The sequence below is a fragment of the Triticum aestivum genome, chromosome 6A, assembly GCF_018294505.1.
Source record: "Triticum aestivum cultivar Chinese Spring chromosome 6A, IWGSC CS RefSeq v2.1, whole genome shotgun sequence".
Taxonomy (NCBI): domain Eukaryota; kingdom Viridiplantae; phylum Streptophyta; class Magnoliopsida; order Poales; family Poaceae; genus Triticum; species Triticum aestivum.
In genome coordinates, this window is record NC_057809.1 from 550,136,689 (window position 1) to 550,144,743 (window position 8,055).

Consider the following 8,055-nt stretch of genomic DNA (forward strand, 5'->3'; position numbering starts at 1 on the left):
GTATGGGTTGGTTACCAGCTCCTGCTCCTGGTGTGTTGAAGAGATTATGCGGCTCATAAACCAACGGGAGACGCGATCGGTACCTTCTTCTCATGACTTCCTCTGAAGCATTCTGATCCAGCCTAATCCGGTAGGCCCGTGCTTCCAATTCAACCCGCTCTGTAGCCATCCTAGCATTCTCTGTCGCCAGGTCCGCATTAGCCTGGGCTATCTGATCTTTCACTTTTGCAATCTCTGCATTGTGCTGATCCCTGGCTGCTGCATCCACCTCTGCGGCCATCAACGTTGCCAAAGCGTCGAACAAATCAGACAGGACTTGGGATGGAGGCGGCGCTGAGCTTCCTGCCCCTGCTGGTGTGGCTGTTCTTGAACCAGAGAGCATTGCTGCGGCGGTAGATGAATGAGGCGTTGATTTTGTGTCGGCCATGAAGATGGCGGCCCGGTTTGGCAGATCAGGGGAATCCGGAATACTGTTGCCCTCGGATCCTCCATCAATCCGGCCGTCCTGCAACTGGTAAAGTGACCCGATCTCTCCAGAAGACTCGTCATCAGAACAGACCACGGTCTCTCCATCGGACACCGTCCCGTCCTCGTACCTCGATCCATGGATGACACCCACGAAAACATGCCTTGCCTTGGGCTGAACCGGCGAAGAACTTGCACGCCGAGCCGTTTCGATGATGTCGGTGCAGATGTCCGGCTCAGGAGCCGGTTCGCCGATCTTGCCGATGAAGACGTGAATCCCACCAAAGGGGACCCGGTACTCGTATTCGATTGAATTGGCCTCGGGACCCCATCATGCATTGTCGATGTAGAGCTTGCCGCGACGACTCTTCATCATCCGGCCCACAGCGTATCCCTTAATTCCATCGAAGCTGCCCTTCAAGAACTCAAAACCATCGTGTGATAGCCCCATGGTGGGCGCCAACTGTCGTGGGTTTTTCACGGCAGATGTCCTTGTGAAGGGACTTAGTCATGGAGCCATCGTTGCGGGTTAGCTTAAAGGGGTTAAACCGGACAAGGGGACACGGGGAGTTTTATACTACTTCGGCCCCTTCGAGGAAGGTAAAAGCCTACGTCTAGTTGTGATTGGTATTTCTAGGGTTTCGAAGGCCAGGGAGCGAATCCGCTTTGTCTGGCTCTCGAGTTGTTGCCTGTCCCCCAACTGCGGCCGGTCGTCCCTTTATATTCATAGGTTGACGCCCGTCGGGCTACAGAGTCCTGAAGCCGGATCATAAACGTGTCTGGTTCGGTCTCTTCCTATCTTACAGTACAAGTTACATGACTAGGTCAGTTTACATTTACAGGCTGTAACCCACCTTTGGGCCTTCCGTAAAGCGCCATCATCCTTGCATCTTCATGGGCTTCTAATCTTCAAAGAGTCAACCCGGCTACATAAGGCCGGTTTACCTCCAGTAGTAATATCCCCAACACATCGCTACGGGTGAGAAGGTCTCATCGTAGTCAATCCCTTGAACTTGTCGAAAACCTTTCGCAACAAGTCGAGCTTTGTAGACAGTAACATTACCGTCAGCGTCAGTCTTCTTCTTGAAGATCCATTTATTCTCAATTGCTTGTCGATCAACGGGCAAGTCAACCAAAGTCCACACTTTGTTCTCATACATGGATCCCATCTCAGATTTCATGGCTTCTAGCCATTTTGCAGAATCTGGGCTCACCATCGCTTCTTCATAGTTCGTAGGTTCATCATGATCTAGTAGCATGACTTCCAGAACAGGATTACCGTACCACTCTGGTGCGGATCTTACTCTGGTTGATCTACGAGGTTCGGTAGTAACTTGATCTAAAGTTTCATGATCATTATCATTAGCTTCCTCACTAATTAGTGTAGGTGTCACAGAAACCGGTTTCTATGATGTACTACTTTCCAATAAGGGAGCAGGTACAGTTACCTCATCAAGTTCTACTTTTCTCCCACTCACTTCTTTCGAGAGAAACTCCTTCTCTAGAAAAACTCCGAATTTAGCAACAAAAGTCTTGCCTTCGGATATGTGATAGAAGGTGTACCCAACAGTCTCCTTTGGGTATCCTATGAAGACACATTTCTCTGATTTGGGTTCGAACTTATCAGGTTGAAGCTTTTTCACATAAGCATCGCAGCCCCAAACTTTCAGAAATGACAATTTTGGTTTCTTGCCAAACCACAGTTCATAAGGCGTCGTCTCAACGGATTTCGATGGTGTCCTATTTAACGTGAATGCAGACGTCTCTAAAGTATAACCCCAAAACGATAGCGGTAAATCAGTAAGAGACATCATAGATCGCACCATATCTAATAAAATACGATTACAACGTTTGGACACACCATTACGATGTGGTGTTCCCGGTGGCGTGAGTTGCGAAACTATTCCGCATTGTTTCAAATGTAGACCAAACTCATAACTCAAATATTCTCCTCCACTATCAGATCGTAGAAACTTTATTTTCTTGTTACGATGATTTTCAACTTCACTCTAAAATTCTTTGAACTTTTCAAATGTTTCAGACTTATGTTTCATTAAGTAGATGTACCCATATCTGCTTAAATCATATGTGAAGGTGAGAAAATAACGATATCCGCCACGAGCCTCAACATTCATTGGACCACATACATATGTATGTATGATTTCCAACAAATCCGTTGCTCTCTCCATAGTACCGGAGAACGGCGTTTTAGTCATCTTACCCATGAGGCACGGTTCGCAAGTACCAAGTGATTCATAATCAAGTGGTTCCAAAAGTCCATCAGTATGGAGTTTCTTCATGCGCTTTACATCGATATGACCTAAACGGCAGTGCCACAAATATGTTGCACTATCATTATCAACTCTGCATCTTTTGATTTCAACATTATGAATATGTGTATCACTACTATCGAGATTCATCAAAAATAGACCATTCTTCAAGGGTGCATGACCATAAAAGATATTACTCATATAAATAGAACAACCATTATTCTCTGATTGAAATGAATAACCGTCTCGCATCAAACAAGATCTAGATATAATGTTCATGCTCAACGCTGGCACCAAATAACAATTATTTAGGTCTAATACTAATCCTGAAGGTAGATGTAGAGGTAGCGTGCCGACCACGATCACATCGACTTTGGAACCATTTCCCACGCATATCATCGCCTCGTCCTTAACCAATCTTCGCTTAATCCATAGCCCCTGTTTCGAGTTGCAAATGTTAGCAACAGAACCAGTATCAAATACCCAGGTGCTACTGCGAGCATTAGTAAGGTACACATCAATAACAAGTATATCACATATACCTTTGTTCACTTTGCCATCCTTCTTATCCGCCAAATACTTGGGGTAGTTCCGCTTCCAGTGACCAGTCTGCTTGTAGTAGAAGCACTCAGTCTCAGGCTTAGGTCCAGACTTGGGTTTCTTCTCCTGAGCAGAACTTGTTTGTTGTTCTTCTTGAAGTTCCCTTTCTTCTTCCCTTTGCCCTTTTTCTTGAAACTGGTGGTCTTATTGACCATCAACACTTGATGCTCTTTCTTTATTTCTACCTCCGTGGCTTTTAGCATCGCGAAGAGCTCAGGAATAGTCTTATTAATCCCTTGCATATTATAGTTCATCACGAAGCTTTTGTAGCTTGGTGGCAGTGATTGAAGAACTCTGTCAATGACACTATCAACAGGAAGATTAACCCCCAGTTGAGTCAAGTGATTATGATACCCAGACATTTTTAGTATATGTTCACTGACAGAACTATTCTCCTCCATCTTGCAGCTATAGAACTTATTGGAGACTTCATATCTCTCAATCCTGGCATTTGCTTGGAATACTAACTTCAACTCCTGGAACATCTCATATGCTCCATGACGTTTAAAACATCGTTGAAGACCCGGTTCTAAGCCGTAAAGCATGGCACACTGAAGTATCGAGTAGTCATCAGCTTTGCTCTGCCAGACGTTCATAACATCTGGTGTTGCTCCTGCAGCAGGCTTGGCACTTAGCGGTGCTTCCAGGATGTAATTCTTCTGTGCAGCAATGAGGATAATCCTCAAGTTACGGACCTAGTCCGTGTAATTGCTACCGTCATCTTCCAACTTTGCTTTCTCAAGGAACGCATTAAAATTCAACGGAACAACAGCACGAGCCATCTATCTACAATCAAACATAGACAAGCAAGATACTATCAGGTCTAAGTTCATGATAAATTTAAGTTCAATTAATCATATTACTTAAGAACTCCCACTTAGAAAGATATCCCTCTAATCCTATAAGTGATCACGTGATCCAAATCAACTAAACCATGTCCGATCATCACGTGAGATGGAGTAGTATTAATGGTGAACATCAATATGTTGATCATATCTACTATATGATTCACGCTCGACCTTTCGGTCTCCGTGTTCCGAGGCCATATCTGTTATATGCTAGGCTCGTCAAGTTTAACCTGAGTATTCTGCATGTGCAACTGTTTTGCACCCGTTGTATTTGAACGTAGAGCCTACAACACCCGATCATCACGTGGTGTCTCAGCACGAAGAACTTTCGCAACGGTGCATACTCAGGGAGAACACTTATACTTTGATAATTTAGTGAGGGATCATCTTATAATGCTATCGTCAATCAAAGCAAGATAAGATGCATAAAAGATAAACATCACATGCAATCAATATAAGTGATATGATATGGCCATCATCATCTTGTACTTGTGATCTCCATCTCCGAAGTATCGTCATGATCACCATCGTCACCGGCGCGACACCTTGATCTCCATCGTAGCATCGTTGTCGTCTCGCTAATATTATGCTTCCACGACTATCGCTACCGCTTAGTGATAAAGTAAAGCATTACAGCGCGATCGTATTGCATACAATAAAGCGACAACCATATGGCTCCTGCCAGTTGCCGATAACTCGGTTACAAAACATGATCATCTCATACAATAAAATTTAGCATCATGTCTTGACCATATCACATCACAACATGCCCTGCAAAAACAAGTTAGATGTCCTCTACTTTGTTGTTGCAAGTTTTACGTGGCTGCTACGGGCTTAGCAAGAACCGTTCTTACCTACTCATCAAAACCACAACGATAGTTTGTCAAGTTGGTGCTATTTTAACCTTCGCAAGGACCGGGCGTAGCCACACTTGGTTCAACTGAAGTTGGAGAAACTGACACCCGCCAGCCACCTGTGTGCAAAGCACGTCGGTAGAACCAGTCTTGCATAAGCGTACGCGTAATGTTGGTCCGGGCCGCTTCATCCAACAATACCTCCGAACCAAAGTATGACATGCTGGTAAGCAGTATGACTTATATCGCCCACAACTCACTTGTGTTCTACTCGTGCACAACATCAACGCATAAAACCTAGGCTCGGATGCCACTGTTGGGGAACGTAGTAATTTCAAAAAAATTCCTACGCACATGCAAGATCATGGTGATGCATAGCAACGAGAGAGGAGAGTGTTTGTCTACGTACCCTCATAGACTGGCAACGGAAGCGTTGACACAATGTAGAGGAAGTAGTCGTACGTCTTCCCGATCCGACCGATCCAAGTACCGAACGTATGGCACCTCCGAGTTCAGCACACGTTCAACTCGATGACGTCCCTCGAGCTCCGATCCAGCAAAGCATTGAGGGAGAGTTTCGTCAGCACGACGGCGTGATAACGGTGATGATGTTCTACCGATGCAGGGCTTTGCCTAAGCACCGCTACGATATGACCGAGGTGGAATATGGTGGAAGGGGGCACCGCACATGGCTAAGGAACGATCACAAAGATCAACTTGTGTGTCATGGGGTGCCCCCTTGCCCCCGTATATAAATGAGGGAGAGGGGGAGGTGCGGTCGGCCCAAGGGGTGCGCCTGGAGGAGTCCTACTCCCACCGGGAGTAGGACTCCCCCCTCTTGCCTTGTTGGAAAAGGAAGGGGGGAGGGAGAAAGAGGAAAGGGGGCGCCGCCGCCCCCCCCCCTTCCTTGTCCTATTCGGACTAGGGGAAGGGGGCGTTCTCCCTTAGGGCCCATGTAGGCCCAATAACCCCCGGGGGGGTCCCGGTAACCCCCCGGTACTCCCGTAAAATCCCGATTTCACCCGGAATGTTTCCGATATACAAATTTAGGCTTCCAATATATCAATCTTTATGTCTCGACCATTTCGAGACTCCTCGTCATGTCCGTGATCACATCCGGGACACCGAACAACCTTCGGTACATCAAAACACAAAAACCCTAATTACGATCGTCACCGAACTTTAAGCATGCGGACCCTACGGGTTCGAGAACTATGTAGACATGACCGAGACACGTCTCCGGTCAATAACCAATAGCGGAACATGGATGCTCATATTGGCTCCTACATATTCTATGAAGATCTTTATCGGTCAGACCGCATAACAATATACGTTGTTCCCTTTGTCATCGGTATGTTACTTGCCCGAGATTTGATCGTCGGTATCTCAATACCTAGTTCAATCTCGTTACCGGCAAGTCTCTTTACTCGTTCCGTAATACATCATCCCGCAACTAACTTATTAGTTGCAATGCTTGCAAGGCTTGAGTGATGTGCATTACCGAGAGGGCCCAGGATACCTCTTCGACAATCGGAGTGACAAATCCTAATCTCGAAATATGCCAACCCAACAAATACCTTTGGAGACACCTGTAGAGCACCTTTATAATCACCCAGTTACATTGTGACGTTTGGTAGCACACAAAGTGTTCCTCCGGTAAACGGGAGTTGCATAATCTCATAGTCATAGGAACATATATAAGTTATGAAGAAAGCAATAGCAACAAACTAAACGATGAAGTGCTAAGCTAATGGAATGGGTCAAGTCAATCACATTCTTCTCCTAATGATGTGATCCCATTAACCAAATAACAACTCATGTCTATGGTTAGGAAACATAACCATCTTTGATCAACGAGCTAGTCAAGTAGTGGCATACTAGTGACACTCTGTTTGTCTATGTATTCACACATGTATTATGTTTCCGGTTAATACAATTCTAGCATGAATAATAAACATTTATCATGATACAAGGAAATAAATAATAACTTTATTATTGCCTCTAGGGCATATTTCCTTCAGTCAATCCCCTTGTTCTTGCTAACTGTAAGGATTAAATCTGATGGTGATATCTATATGAAACAAAATAAAAATAAAGTAAAAACAACAAGCTATTTATAGGGTTATAGTAAATATGGAAAATGGACTCGGAGGCCATAGATTCACTAGAGGCATCTCTCTCATAAGCACAACAACGGTGGGTAAACAAATTACTGTTGGGCAATTGACAAAATAACGCATAGTTATGATTATGATTTTTCATGGCATGATCAATATATAGGCATTACGTCCATGACAAGTAGACCGAATAATCCATCTGCATCTACTATTATTACTCCACCCCAAGACCGCTATCCAACATGCATCTCAATGTATTAAGTTCATAACAAACAGAGCAATGCTTGAAGCATGACGATATAATGTAGACAAAGTAAGATCAATTAATATGTTCGAACCCCGTCGTTTTACCCTTAGTACCAAAAATACAATACGTGCCTTGCAACTCCTCCTGTCACAGAGTAAGGACACCGCAAATTTGAGCACCTCTCCCACTGAAGATAAATCAATATAATTGGCCAAAGAAGATAGATAGATCAAAGAGAAATACAAGACTATAAATTCACACATATATAAATCTCATAATAGAATCAAATACTTTCAATGAATAATCTGATCATAAACCAATAATTCATGGATCCCAACAAACGCACCGCAATTTTTTTACATCAAATAGATCTCCGAAGAGATTGTTGTATTGAAGATAAAAACAGAGAGAAAGTCGCCTAGCTACTGTTGTAGACTCGTACATCCTGTGAGAACTACTCACATATCATCATGGAGGCAGCAAAGTCGATGAAGATTGCCTCCCCAATTACCCCCTCCGACAGTGTACCGAGGAAGGCCTTCGGATGGGATCACGGAAGAACAGAGGCATGTGGCGATGAAATAATCGTTTCGGGTCTCGCTTCAGGGGTTTTGGATTTTAGGGAGTTTATATGCCAGATATTAGGTCAAACGG